Genomic DNA, 14,407 nt, shown 5'->3' with positions numbered 1-14,407 from the left:
CCATATGCCTCTGGTTGAAAAGTAGTGCACTATATAGGAATATGGTCCCATTTAGGATGCACCCATTAGCTTCACAGCCGGTGTACAGTACTGAAACAGATGGGAGTTTGTAGAATTGTCTCTGTATTTCTGTGGCTTCTGGACCAAACCAAACCACAGTAGAGATGAAGGAGGAAGTCTTTGATCGGACTCATTGCTTTTGATTCCACCTCCTGGGACACCGTTTTCCTCAGTTTTGATAAAGCTGGCTGAAGTGAATATTTATAAAAGTGTTACTACATCCTTATAACAGTGTTATTACAGTGTTATAACCTCCTCACCGCTTCAGACAGGCCGTCTCCAGGTTGAATATGTTATTACAGTGTTATAACCTCCCTCACCGTTTCAGACAGGCCGTCTCCAGGTTGAATATGTTATTACAACATTGAAATTGTTTATTACAGTGTTATAACCTCCTCACCGTTTCAGACAGGCCGTCTTCCAGGTTGAATGTTATTACAACATTAGAGTGTTATTACAGTGTTATAACCTCCTCACCGTTTCGTGACAGGCCGTCTCCAGGTTGAATATGTTATTACAGTGTTATAACCTCCCTCACCGTTTCAGACAGGCAGTCTCCAGGTTGAATATGTTATTACAGTGTTATAACCTCACCGTTCTTCAGACAGGCCGCTCCAGGTTGAATATGTTATTACAGTGTTGCAACCTCCCTCACCGTTCAGACAGGCCGTCTCCAGGTTGAATATGTTATTACAGTGTTATAACCTCCCCTCACCGTTCAGACAGGCCGTCTCCAGGTTGAATATGTTATTACAGTGTTATAACCTCCTCACCGTTTCAGACAGGCCGTCTCCAGGTTGAATATGTTATTACAGTGTTATAACCTCACCGTTTCAGACAGGCCGCCCTCCAGGTTGAATATGTTATTACAGTGTTATAACCTCACCGTTTCAGACAGGCCGTCTTCCAGGTTGAATATGTGTTATTACAGTGTTATAACCTCCCCTCTACCGTTTCAGACAGGCCGTCTCCAGGTTGAAGATGTCAAAGTCCCAGGAGTCTTCATTCTCCATTGTCTGGGCAAACCCAGTGGAGGAGGGATGTCATTCAACGAAAGGGGCATGGCTAGGTGACTTGGGAGGTGGGGCTCTGAGAGGGGGACGGGGTGCGGGGGTGAGAGGGAGAGGGGGAGATGTTGGGGGAGAGAGAGGCAAATCAAAACGGCGCTTTACGTGATCAACATCATTATCGTAATCATCATCTTCATCACTATGCCAGGAGAGCAATACTGTACGTACGTTTCGCAGCAAAGATGTATTCGTTTCCTGATAATCTGCGCAAGCCATCCTGTGAAAGAGAGAGAGAGAGAGAGAGAGAGAGAGAGAGAGAGAGAGAGAGAGAGAGAGAGAGAGAGAGAGAGGAGAGAAAGAGAGGGAGAGAAAGAGAGGGAGAGAGAGAGAGAAAGAGTGAGAGAGAGAAAGAAAGAGAGAGAGAAGAGAGAGAGAGAAAGAAAGAGAGAGAGAGAGAGAGAGAGAGAGAGAGAGAGAGAGAGAGAGAGAGAGAATGAGGAGAGAGAGAATGAGAGAGAGAGAAGAGAGAATGAGAGAGAGAGAATGAGAGAGAGAGAGAGAGAGGAGAGAGAGAGAGAGAGAGAATGAGAGAGAGAGAGCGAGAGAGAGAGAATGAGAGAGAGAGAGAGAATGAGAGATAGAGAGAGAGAGAGAGGGGAAGAGAGAGAGAGAGAGGGGAAGAGAGAGAGAGGGGAAGAGAAAGAGAGAGAGAGAGAGAGAGAGAGAGAGAGAGAGAGAGAGAGAGAATGAGAGATAGAGAGAGAGAGAGAGGGGAAGAGAGAGAGGGGAAGAGAAAGAGAGAGAGAGACAAACAGAGAGAATAATAATTATATCAGTCCATAGTTTCAGACACTGTCAAATTAAATGAATGTCAAGAAATTACTACGCCCAATCCATAACCACTTTAATAGACTACAGCTCAACATCCAACACCATAGTACCCTCCAAGCTCATCATCAAGCTGGAGGCCCTGGGTCTCAACCCCGCCCTGTGCAATTGGGTCCTGGACTTTCTGATGGGCCGCCCCCAGGTGGTGAAGGTAGGAAACAACATCTCCACTTCGCTGACCATCAAAACTGGGGCCCCACAAGGGTGCGTGCTCTTCCCCCTCCTGTACTCCCTGTGCACCCGACTGCGTGGCCATGCACGCTCCAACTCAATCATCACATTTGCAGACGACACAACAGTGGTGGGCTTGATTACCAACAAAGACGAGACGGCCTACAGGGAGGAGGTGAGGGCATTCGGAGTGTGGTGTCAGGAAACAACCTCTCACTCAACGTCAACAAAACAAAGGAGATGATCATGGACTTCAGGAAACAGCAGAGGGAGCACCCACCTATCTACATCGAAGGACAGTAGTGGAGAAGGTGGAAAGTTTTAAGTTCTCGGCGTACAGATCACAGACAAACTGAAATGGTCCACCCACACTGACAGTGTGGTGAAGGCGCAACAGAGCCTCTCAACCTCAGGAGACTGAAGAAATGTGGCCTGTCACCTAAAACCCTGACGTACTTTTTACAGATGCACAATCGAGAGCATCCTGTCAGGCTGGGTGTGGCAACTGCACCACCCTGAACTGCAAGGCTCTCAGAGGGTGGTGTGGTCTGCACAACGCATCACCGGGGGATAACTACCTGCCTCCAAGACACCTACACCACCCGATGTCACAGGAAGGCCAAAAAGATCAAGGACAACAATCACCCGAGCTACTGCCTGTTCACCCCGCTACCATCCAGAAGGCGAGGTCAGTATAGGTGCATCAAAGCTGGGACCAAGAGAAAGAAAAACAGCTTCTATCTCAAGGCCATCAGACTGCTAAATAGCTATCACTAACTCAGAGAGACTGCTACCTACATAGACACTCATATCAATGGCCACTTTAATAATGTTTACATATCTCACACTACTCATATCATAAACTCAGCAAAAAAAGAAACGTCCTCTCACTATCAACTGCGTTTATTTTCAGCAAACTTAACATGTTTAAATATTAGTATGAACATAACAAGATTCAACAACTGAGACACAGACATGTGACTAACAGAAATGGAATAATGTGTCCCTGAACAAAGGGAGGGGGGGTGGGGGTCAAAATCAAAAGTAACAGTCAGTATCTGGTGTGGCCACCAGCTGCATTATGCATCTCCTCCTCATGGACTGCGCCAGATTTGCCAGTTCTTGCTGTGTGATGTTACCCCACTCTTCCACCAAGGCACCTTCAAGTTCCCAGACATTTCTGGGGGGGGAAGGCCCTAGCCCTCACCCTCCGATCCAACAGGTCCCAGACATTTCTGGGGGAAAGGCCCAAGCCCTCATCCTCCGATCCAACAGGTCCCAGACATTCCTGTAGCTCAGTTGGTAGAGCTGGCGCTTGTAACGCCTCCGATTCCCGGACCACCCACAGGTCACACATGACTAAGTCGCTTTGGATAAAAGCGTCTGCTAAATGGTACGAGGGAAAGGCCCTAGCCCTCACCTCCTCCGAGATCCCTCAGCCCTCACCCTCCGATACAACAGGTCCCAGACGTGCTCAATGGGATTGAGATCCGGGCTCAGGCCTCGGTCAATAACACTCATTCCTTCGGCGATAAACGCAAATCCGACCATCACCCCTGGTGAGACAAAACCACGACTTCGTCAGGAAGAGCACTTTTTGCCAGTCCTGTCTGGTCCACCGACGGAGGGGTTTGTGCCCAGAGGCGATGTTGTTAGTCCTGTCTGGTCCACCGACGGAGGGGTTTGTGCCCAGAGGCGATGTTGTTGCCAGTCCTGTCTGGTCCACCGACGGAGGGGTTTGTGCCCAGAGGCGACGTTGTTGCCAGTCCTGTCTGGTCCACCGACGGAGGGGTTTGTGCCCAGAGGCGATGTTGTTGCCAGTCCTGTCTGGTCCACCGACGGAGGGGTTTGTGCCCAGAGGCGATGTTGTTGCTGGTGATGTCTTTTGTGGACCTGTCTGTCCAGCCTCTCTCAGCCTATTGCGGACAGTCTGAGCACTGGGAGGGGTGTATTGTGTATTCCTGTGGTGTAACTCGGCCGATTGTCGTTGCCATCCTGTATCCTGTACCGATCCTGTGCTGGTCCACCTGTATCCTGTACCGATCCTGGGGTGTCGTTGCCATCCTGTATCCTGTAGATCCTGTGCAGGTGTTGTTGCCTGTAGATCCTGTGCAGGTGTCGTCCATCCCTGATCCTGTATCGATCCTGTGCAGGTGTTGTTGCCCCTGTATCCTGTATCGATCCTGTGCAGGTGTCGTTGCCATCCTGTATCCTGTACCGATCCTGTCAGGTGTCGTCCATCCTGTACCAATCTGGCAGGTGGTTGCCGGGCCCTGTACCTGTCCCAGCAGGTGTAATGTTGTTGTACCATCCTGTCTGGGTCGTTGCCATCCTGTATCCTGTACCGATCCTGTGCAGGTGTTGTTACCATCCTGTACCTGTCCCGCAGGTGTTGTTGCTGGTGATGTCCTGTGCAGGTGTCGTTGCCATCTGTATCCTGTACCAATCCTGTGCAGGTGTCGTTGCCTCCCTGTACCTGTCCCGCAGGTGTAATGTCTGATGCACTGATCCTGGAGGTGTGTTGCCATCCTGTATCCTGTACCAATCCTGTGCAGGTGTCGTTGCATCCTGTATCCTGTACCAATCCTGTGCAGGTGTCGTTGCCATCCTGTACCTGTCCCGCAGGTGTAATGTTGAGGATGTACCATCCTGTGCAGGTGTTGTTGCCGTCCTGTACCTGTCCCGCAGGTGTGATGTTCGGATGTACCGATCCTGTGCAGGTGATGTTACACGTGGTCTGCCACTGCGAGGACGATCAGCTGTCCGTCCTGTCTCCCCTGTAGCGCTGTCTTGCCGACGGTCTGCAAGCTGTTAGTGTCTTAACGAACCGTTCCACAGGTGCATGTTCATTCATTGTTTATGGTTCATTGAACAAGCATGGGAAACCGTGTTTAAACCCTTTACAAAAGCTAAAACCGTGTTTAAACCCTTTACAACAAGTGCATGTTTAAACCCTTTACAACAAGCATGGGAAACAGTGTTTAAACCCTTTACAACAAGGTGTTTAAACCCTTGAACAAGCCTGGGAAACAGTGTTTAAACCCTTTACAACAAGCATGGGGAAACAGTGTTTAAACCCTTTACAATGAACATCTGTGAAGTTATTTGGATTTTTACAAATGATCTTTGAAAGACAGGGTCCTAAAAAGAGACGTTTCTGTTTTTATGTATATACTGTATCTTTATACCATCTATTGCACCTTGCCTATGCCGCTCGGACATCGCTCATCCATATATTTATATGTACATATTTCTTATTCCATCCCTTTAGGTTTGTGTGTATCAGGTAGTTGTTGTGGAATTGTTAGATATTACTGCACTGTCGGAACTAGAAGCACAAGCATTTCTGCTACACTCCCGCAATAGCATCTGCTAACCATGTGTATGTGTGACCAATGACATCTATTAACCAATAACATCTGCATCTGTGAATGTGACCAATAGCATCTGTGAATGTGACCAATAGCATCTGTGAATGAATGACCAATAGCATCTGTGAATGTGACCAATAGCATCTGTGAATGTGACCAATAGCATCTGTGCATGTGACCCCAAAAATAGTGATTTGATTTAGGCGTTTTCATCCGTCTTCTTCCTTTCACCAGACAGATGAATTACAACTAAACCCTTGTTCCTCCATCTTGTTACAGACTTCATTCACGATTCAGAGAAAAGCCGTCCTAACGCTGCAGCCCAAGCTAAGTCTGTGTAATCAAACTAGTATCTGGTTTGGAGAATGATGACCACCATATGTGTGGCCCGCATAGCGGTGTCCAGAGGGACATCGGGTCCGAGGGACAACGGTCCAAAGGGACATCGGTCCGAAGGACAACGGTCCAAAGGGACATCGGTCCAAAGGACATCGGTCCAAAGGGACATCGGGTCCAAAGGGACATCGGTCCAAAGGGACATCGGTCCAGAGGGACATCGGTCCAAAGGGACATCGGTCCAAACGGATATCAATCCAAACGGACATCGGTCCAGCGACATCGGTCCGGCGGGACATCGTCCAGAGGGACATCGGTCCAAAGGGACATCGGTCCAAACGGACATCGGGTCCAAACGGACATCGGTCCAGAGGGACATCGGTCCAAAGGGACATCGGTCCAAACGGACATCGGTCCAGAGGGACATCGGTCCAGAGGGACATCGGGTCCAAATGGACATCGGGTCCAGAGGGACATCGTCCAGAGGGACATCGGTCCAAAGGGACATCGGGTCCAAACGGACATCGGTCCAAAGGGACATCGGTCCAGAGGGACATCGGTCCAAAGGGACATCGTCCAAAGGGACATCGGTCCAAACGGTCCAGTCACGGGTCCAAAGGGACATCGTCCAAACGGTCATCGGGTCCAAAGGACATCGGTCCAAAGGACCATGTCTATGTGCCAACGCAAGTCAATGGATGAATCTCTCCCAAAACCCTCAGGACTGTTCCTGTTGTCGTCACCACAGCTAGTTACGCTGCCAGAATGGGTATTGGCTGCTATGAAATGATCTGTAGTGGGTATTGGTGTGTGTGTGTGTGTGTGTGTGTGTGTGTGTGTGTGTGTGTGTGTTCCAAGGCACCACAGCCAGTTTACACCGCATCTGTAGTGTGTGCCACAGCATCTGTGTGTGTGTGTGTGTGTGTGTGTGTGTGTGTGTGTGTGTGTGTGTGTGTGTGTGTGTGTGGTGGTGGTGTGTGTGTTCCTTGTTGTCGTCACCACAGCTAGTTACGCTGGCAGGCACGTTGTGAATGGGTATTGGCAGCCACAGCATCTGTAGTGTGTGTGTGTGTGTGTGTGTGTGTGTGTGTGTGTGTGTGTGTGTGTGTTGTTGTGTGCCAGTTTACACTGCAGCACGTTGTGAATGTCGCCACAGCACGGTGTGTGGAGTGTGAATGACACATATTCTGACGTGTGAGAGATGAACCTGTGTGCTCTTGTTGTCGCCAACTGAATAGCACTCCGAATGGGCATCTCCCAGCATGCCTGGGCTGTGGAGTTGTAGGTACAGGCAGTACACTCACCAAGGCTACCACAGGCCTGCAGTGTGTACTGGCCTGTGTGTGTGTCTGTGTGTGTCTGTGTGTACTGTCTCTGTGTGTGTGTGTGTCTGTGTGTGTACTGTCTCTGTGTGTGTGTGTGTGTGTGTGTGTGTGTGTGTCTGTGTGTGTGTGTGTGTCTGTGTGTGTGTGTGCGCGTGTGTGTGTGTGTGTGTACTGTCCTGTGTGTGTGTGCATGTGTGTGTGTGTGTGTGTGTGTGTGTGCACTGTCTCTCTGTGTGTGTGTGTCCGTGTGTGTGTGTCTGTGTGCATGTGTGTGTGTGTGTGTACTGTCTCTGTGTGTGTGTATGCATGTGTGTGTGTGGGTATGTGTGTGTGTGTGTCTGTGTGTGTGTGTACTGTCTCTGTGTGTGTGTGTGGTGTATGTGTGTGTGTGTGTGTCACAGAGACAGAGGAGTGAGTGTTTACTTAAGGAAAGTGAGAAAGGGAAGAGGAGTAGGGGCTCCTACCTTGACCCCTACATTGTCAGGATCGCAGCGTTGCTTCCTGTACACAGCAGCTATTTAAAGACCGTCTTCCTGATTCCACAACAGCTCAGCTCCGCTTGAACAGCCTGTCTGTGGTGCTGTCAGCCCGCTTTGAACAGCCTGTTCAGCAGCTGTCAGCCCATGAACAGCCTGTCTGTGGTGCTGTTTTTCAGGCTCCGCTTGAACAGCCTGTCTGTGGTGCTACGGGCCCATTGAACAGCCTGTCTGTGGTGCTGTCAGCTCATCACCGCTTTGAACAGCCTGTCTGTGGTGCTGTCAGCTCCGGGGCTTTGAACAGCCTGTCTGTGGTGCTGTCAGCTCAGCGCCGCTTTGAACAGCCTGTCTGTGGTGCTGTCAGCTCAGCGCCGCTTAACAGCCTGTGTCTGTGGCCTGTTCTGTCAGCTCCGCCTTGAACAGCCTGTCTGTGGTGCTGTCAGCTCCGCTTTGAACAGCCTGTCTGTGGTGCTGTCAGCTCCGCTTTGAACAGCCTGTCTGTGGTGCTGTCCGCTCAGCGCCGCTTTGAACAGCCTGTCTGTGGTGCTGTCAGCCCGCTTGCAGCCGCTGTTGAGAAACAGCCTGTCTGTGGTGCCTGTCAGACGCCGGCTTTGAACAGCCTGTCTGTGGTGCTGTCAGCTCAGCGCCGCTTGAACAGCCTGTCTGTGGTGCTGTCAGCTCAGCTCCGAACAGCCTGTCTGTGGTGCTGGTCACGTCGCCGCCTTGAACAGCCAGCCTGTCTGTGGTGCTGTCAGCGCCGCTTTGAACAGCCTGTCTGTGGTGCTGTCAGCTCAGCGCTTGAACAGCCTGTCTGTGGTGCTGCTCAGCTCCGCTTTGAACAGCCTGTCTGTGGTGCTGTCAGCTCCGCACTGAATTTCTAGCCTGTCTGTGGTGCTGTCAAGCGCCGCTTGAACAGCCTGTCTGTGGTGCTGTCCGCTCCGCTTTGAACAGCCTGTCTGTGGTGCTGTCAGCTCAGCGGCTTTGAACAGCCTGTCTGTGGTGCTGTCCGCTCAGTGCAGAACTACAGTACGCCCAGAATACATCACTGTCGTACCAAAGCAGTTTAGGGGTGGAACAAAACATCGGACTCCACAGAATAAATAGCCAATAGTAAAACATATTGAACCCATTACAAGCTACATACATAATAACACTACCATGCAGATAGTTCACCTTCTCTGATTTCATATCTCTCTCTCTCTCTCTCTCTCTCTCTCTCTCTCTCTCTCTCTCTCTCTCTCCCTCTCTCTCTCTCTCCCTCTCCTCCTCTCTCTCTCCTTCCTCTCTCTCTCTCTCTCCTCCCTCTCTCTCTCTCTCCCTTCTCCTCTCTCTCCCTCTCTCTCCTCCCCCCTCTCTCTCCCTCTCTCTCCCTCCCTCTCTCTCTCTCCTCCTCTCTCTCTCTCTCCCTCTCACCCTCCCACCTCTCTCTCTCTCCCCTCCATCTCCTCTCCATCTCTCTCCCACCCACCTCCTATCCCATCTGTCAGTCTGTGTTAAAGTAAGTAATTCTCATTCCTCTCGTCTTCCTAAGAACAGGATGTTTCCAGACTGCTGGAGTCCAGAGGGAGACAGGAGTGTCAAATGCCAGTGTGTGTGTTTCAGTGTGTGTTTCAAAAAAGTGTGTGTGTGTTCAGTGTATGTGTGTTTCAGTGTGTTTCAGTGTTTCAGTGTGTATGTTTCAGTGTGTGTGTATGTTTCAGTGTGCAGTTTGAGTGTTTCAGTGTGTGTTTCAGTGAGTGTATGTTTCAGTGTATGTGTGTTTGAGTGTTTCAGTGTGTATGTTTCAGTGTATGTGTGTTTGAGTGTTTCAGTGTGTGTGTGTTGAGTGTGTATGTTTCAGTGTGTGTGTGTTTATGTTTCAGTGTGTATGTTTCAGTGTGTGTGTATGTTTCAGTGTATGTGTGTTTCAGTGTTTGTGAGTGTTTCAGTGTGTGTGTTTCAGTGAGGGTGTGTGTTTCAGTGTGTGTGTATGTTTCAGTGTGTGTGTTTGTTTCAGTGTGTGTGTGTGTTTCAGTGTGTGTATGTTTCAGTGTGTATGTATGTCTCAGTGTGTGTATGTTTCAGTGTGTATGTATGTTTCAGTGTGTGTATGTCTCAGTGTGTGTATGTGTGGCCTATCCTCTCAGCTTACTGGAGCACAAAGGACAATCTAACACTTCCTCTGAGGCAGCAGCCAAGACTGCCAACTTGGCACTCTCTCTCACTCTGCTACGGCCCACGTACACACACACACACACACACACACACACACACACACACACACACACACACACACACACACACACACACACACACACACACACACACACACACACACACACACACACACACTAAACAGAGACATACACAGGCTCACGTACACTAGAGCTCTGCATCTATTGACCCCTAACCCCCGACCTTTACCGTCATCAGTCCTCCCACCAGGTCGTTAGTATGAGGGTCTTCCTCCTTGGTGCCCAGCTGAGGAGAGTAGAGCCTGTGGTCCTCAGGATCTCCAGGACCCCGGTCCAGGGCCTCTGCTACGGGCATTGGACTAGACTCCTGGGCTGCGTTGATGATGTTGATCACCTGGAGGGTGAATGGTAACACAGATATCATGGTTAGATAGAGAGATATCATGGTTAGATAGAGAGATATCATGGTTAGATAGAGATATCATGGTTAGATAGAGAGATATCATGGTTAGATAGAGATATCATGGTTAGATAGAGAGATATCATGGTTAGATAGAGAGATATCATGGTTAGATAGAGAGATATCATGGTTAGATAGAGAGATATCATGGTTAGATAGAGAGATATCATGGTTAGATAGAGAGATATCATGGTTAGATAGAGAGATATCATGGTTAGATAGAGAGATATCATTGTTAGATAGAGAGATATCATGGTTAGATAGAGAGATATCATGATTAGAGAGAGAGAAAGAAAGATATCATGTTAGAGAGAGAGAGAGAAAGAAAGATATCATGTTAGAGAGAGAGAGAGAAAGAAAGATATCATGTTTAGAGAGAGAGAAAGACAGATATCATGGTTAGAGAGAGAGAAAGAAAGATATCATGGTTAGAGAGAGAGAAAGAAAGATATCATGTTAGAGAGAGAGAGAAAGATATCATGGTTAGAGAGAGAGAGAGAGGCAACACAATAAAACCTGAATTATAAAATAGCAGAGGTTGAATTTACTCAACTCTTTCTGAAACATTTATTACAACTTGTTTCTACTACAGAGACTGAGGAGAGGCGGGACAATGGTAGTTCCTACTGCCAGAACTAACCTGATGCAGCTGTAGACAGACAGACAGACAGACAGACAGACAGACAGACAGACAGACAGACAGACAGACAGACAGACAGACAGACAGACAGACAGACAGAGACAGACAGACATGACAGACAGACAGAGAGACAGAGAGAGACAGAGAGACAGACAGACAGGACAGACAGACAGACAGACAGACAGACAGACAGACAGGACAGACAGACAGACAGAACCTTTGAGGGACTAGGAGTGGTCATGTGACAGAACCTTGAGGACTAGGAGTGGTCATGTGACAGAACCTTGAGGACTAGGGAGGGTCATGTGACAGAACTTTGAGGACTAGGAGTGGTCATGTGACAGAACCTGAGGGAGTGGTCATGTGACAGAACCTTGAGGACTAGGAGTGGTCATGTGACAGAACTTAAAGTACCACAGATATCCTATATGACTATATGACTGTATGACTGTGTAGTAAATGACAGAGTTGTGTAAGTCATTGTATGAAACGTAGGCACCTTGGTGATTGGAGCTTCGATGGTCATGGAGTGGATTCTGGCCATGGAGGAGTGTCTTCTCTGGGAACTGCCTGGAAACATGAGGACAAAACTCAACCACCACTGAGCTTTATACCCAACGGATACGTTCAGCAGCCAATAACACAGGACTGTTTTTTTACTAGTTTACTAACGGGAACCTGCCTGCATTAAATGAGGTCTACAAAGTGACTAAAAGAGGAAAGTAGGAGAGACGAGGAGAGGAAGAGGAGGAGAGATGGAGAGACGTGGAGAGGAAGATCAGAGAGAAGAGGAGAGAGGAAGAGGAGGAGAGACATGGAGAGACGGGGAGGAGGAAGATCAGGAGAGGAAGAGGAGGAGAGGAAGAGGAGGAGAGACATGGAGAGACATGGAGAAGATCAGGGAGAGGAAGAGGAGGAGAGAAGGAGAGACGGAGAGGAAGACGAGGAGAGGAGACTAGAGAGGAAGACGAGGGAGAGAAGAGGAGAGGAAGATGAGAGACGTGGAGAGGAAGACGAGGAGAGGAAGAGGAGGAGAGACGAAGAGGAAGACAGGAGAGACGGGAGAGGAAGATCGAGGAAGAGGAAGACGAGGAAGAGGAAGAGGAGGAGAGACATGGAGAGACGTGAGAGGAAGACGAGGAAGAGGAAGACGAGGAAGAGGAAGAGGAGGAGGAGATGGAAGATGAGGAGAGGAAGACTAGAGAGGAAGACGGAGGAGAGACGTGGGAGAGACGGGAGAGGAAGACGAGGAGAGGAAGACGGGAGAGACGTGAGAGAGGAGAGGAAGACGAGGAGAGGAACGAGGAGAGGAAGACGAGGAGAGGAAGATGAGGAGAGGAAGAGGGGAGGACCACGACACTGGCTTGACGGGAGAGGAAGACGTCATGAGAGGATCCATCTCCAAAGATGTGTCCAGAAATAAGACGAGGAGAGAGGATCATGTTCATTTGAGAGAGAAGACTAGGAGAGGAAGACGAGGAGAGGAAGACTACCCTCGTAGACAATCCCTCCCTCCCTCTCTGTCCCAGTCCTCTCACCATCACTCCCCTCCCTCCCTCTCTGTCCCAGTCCTCTCACCATCACTCCCTCCCTCCCTCTCTGTCCCAGTCCTCTCACCATCACACCCTCCCTCCCTCTCTGTCCCAGTCCTCTCACCATCGCTCCCTCCCTCCCTCTCTGTCCCAGTCCTCTCACCATCACTCCCTCCCTCCCTCTCTGTCCCAGTCCTCTCACCATCACTCCCTCCCTCTCTGTCCCAGTCCTCTCACCATCACTCCCTCCCTCCCTCTCTGTCCCAGTCCTCTCACCATCACTCCCTCCCTCCCTCTCTGTCCCAGTCCTCTCACCATCACTCCCTCCCTCCCTCTCTGTCCCAGTCCTCTCACCATCACTCCCTCCCTCCTCTCTGTCCCAGTCCTCTCACCATCACTCCCTCCCTCCCTCTCTGTCCCAGTCCTCTCACCATCACTCCCTCCCTCTCTCTGTCCCAGTCCTCTCACCATCACTCCCTCCCTCTCTGTCCCAGTCCTCTCACCATCACTCCCCCTCCCTCTCTGTCCCAGTCCTCTCACCATCACTCCCTCCCTCCCTCTCTGTCCCAGTCCTCTCACCATCGCTCCCTCCTCTCTGTCCCAGTCCTCTCACCATCACTCCCTCCCTCCTCTCTGTCCCAGTCCTCTCACCATCACTCCCTCCCTCCCTCTCTGTCCCAGTCCTCTCACCATCACTCCCTCCCTCCCCTCTCTGTCCCAGTCCTCTCACCATCGCTCCCTCCCTCCCTCTCTGTCCCAGTCCTCTCACCATCGCTCCCTCCCTCCCTCTCTGTCCCAGTCCTCTCACCATCGCTCCCTCCCTCCCTCTCTGTCCCAGTCCTCTCACCATCGCTCCCTCCCTCCCTCTCTGTCCCAGTCCTCTCACCATCGCTCCCTCCCTCCTCTCTGTCCCAGTCCTCTCACCATCGCTCCCTCCCTCTCTGTCCCAGTCCTCTCACCATCGCTCGCTCCCTCCCTCCCCTCAGTCCTTTCTAACAACCCTCCCTCCCCTCAGACCTCTCAGCAACCCTCCCTCCCCTCACTTTTCTCTCTCTCACCAATGCTCCTCCCAATCCCTCCTGCAATCTCTCTTAATCCTCTCACAATCCTCTCACCAATCCTCCCACCAATCCTCCTCTCCCAATCCTCTCCCTCCTCTCACCAATCCTCCCCTCCTCCTCACCAGTCCTCTCACCAATCCTCTCCTCTCTCCTCTTTCCTCCTCGTGTACCATCCTCCTCCCTCCTCTCCTCCTCACCACGCCCCTCCTCTCCTCCTCTAACCATCGCTCCCTCCCTCCTCCCTCCCTCCCTCTCCTCCTCACCATCGCCCTCCCTCCCCTCGAGACGTCACTCCCCTCCCCTCTGACGTCCTCAACGATACCTCCCTCCCTCTCGGTCCTCTCACCCTCCCTCCCCCTCCCTGACTGTCCCATGTCTAGGGAGGGAGTCCTCTCCCAATACACCCACTCTCTGTCCCAGTCCTCTCACCATCGCTCCCTCCCACTCTGTCCCAGTCCTCACACCCTCCCTCCCTCCCTCCCTCTCACACCTCCCTCCCCATCCCCTCCCTCCCCCTCCCAGTCCTCTCACCATCCCTCCCTCCCCCCTCAGTAACTCCCTCTTCTCCTCTCACCATAGTCCTCTCACAATCCCTCCCTCCCCCTCTCACCCATAGGTCTTCTCCTCTCACATAGCTCCTCCCAGGCACCTCACCTCTCCTCATAGGGCCTCCCTCTCCTCCTCCCTCCCTCCTATCCCTCCCTCCTCTCCCCTCTCACCCTCCCAGGCTCCCTCAGGCCCTCAGTCCACACACAGGCACCCCTCTTTGTCCTCTACCATCCCTCCCTCCTCCCTCTCCCTCTCTCACCATCGCTCCTTCCCTTCCTCTTCAAAATCCCTCCTTTTCCTCTCCCTTACGCTCCCCTCCCTCCCTCCTCTCCTCTCCTTATCGCTCCTCCCTCA

General features: G+C 50.9%; 1 long non-coding RNA gene across 1 annotated transcript; it reads right to left on the bottom strand.

The window, feature by feature from the left end:
* Positions 1-1,093: 1,093 nt before the first annotated feature.
* Positions 1,094-10,110, bottom strand: LOC127923660 (uncharacterized). Its single transcript, XR_008114964.1, has 3 exons — positions 10,041-10,110; positions 1,299-1,347; positions 1,094-1,149 (listed from the first exon to the last, which is right to left on the bottom strand). It is a non-coding gene; the product is annotated as an uncharacterized LOC127923660 (long non-coding RNA).
* Between the last annotated feature and the right edge of the window lie 4,297 nt (positions 10,111-14,407).

The sequence above is a fragment of the Oncorhynchus keta genome, unplaced genomic scaffold, assembly GCF_023373465.1.
Source record: "Oncorhynchus keta strain PuntledgeMale-10-30-2019 unplaced genomic scaffold, Oket_V2 Un_contig_30401_pilon_pilon, whole genome shotgun sequence".
NCBI lineage: Eukaryota > Metazoa > Chordata > Actinopteri > Salmoniformes > Salmonidae > Oncorhynchus > Oncorhynchus keta.
The sequence above is the reverse complement of the archived record's forward strand: the minus strand, read 5'-3'. Positions and strand labels throughout refer to the sequence as shown.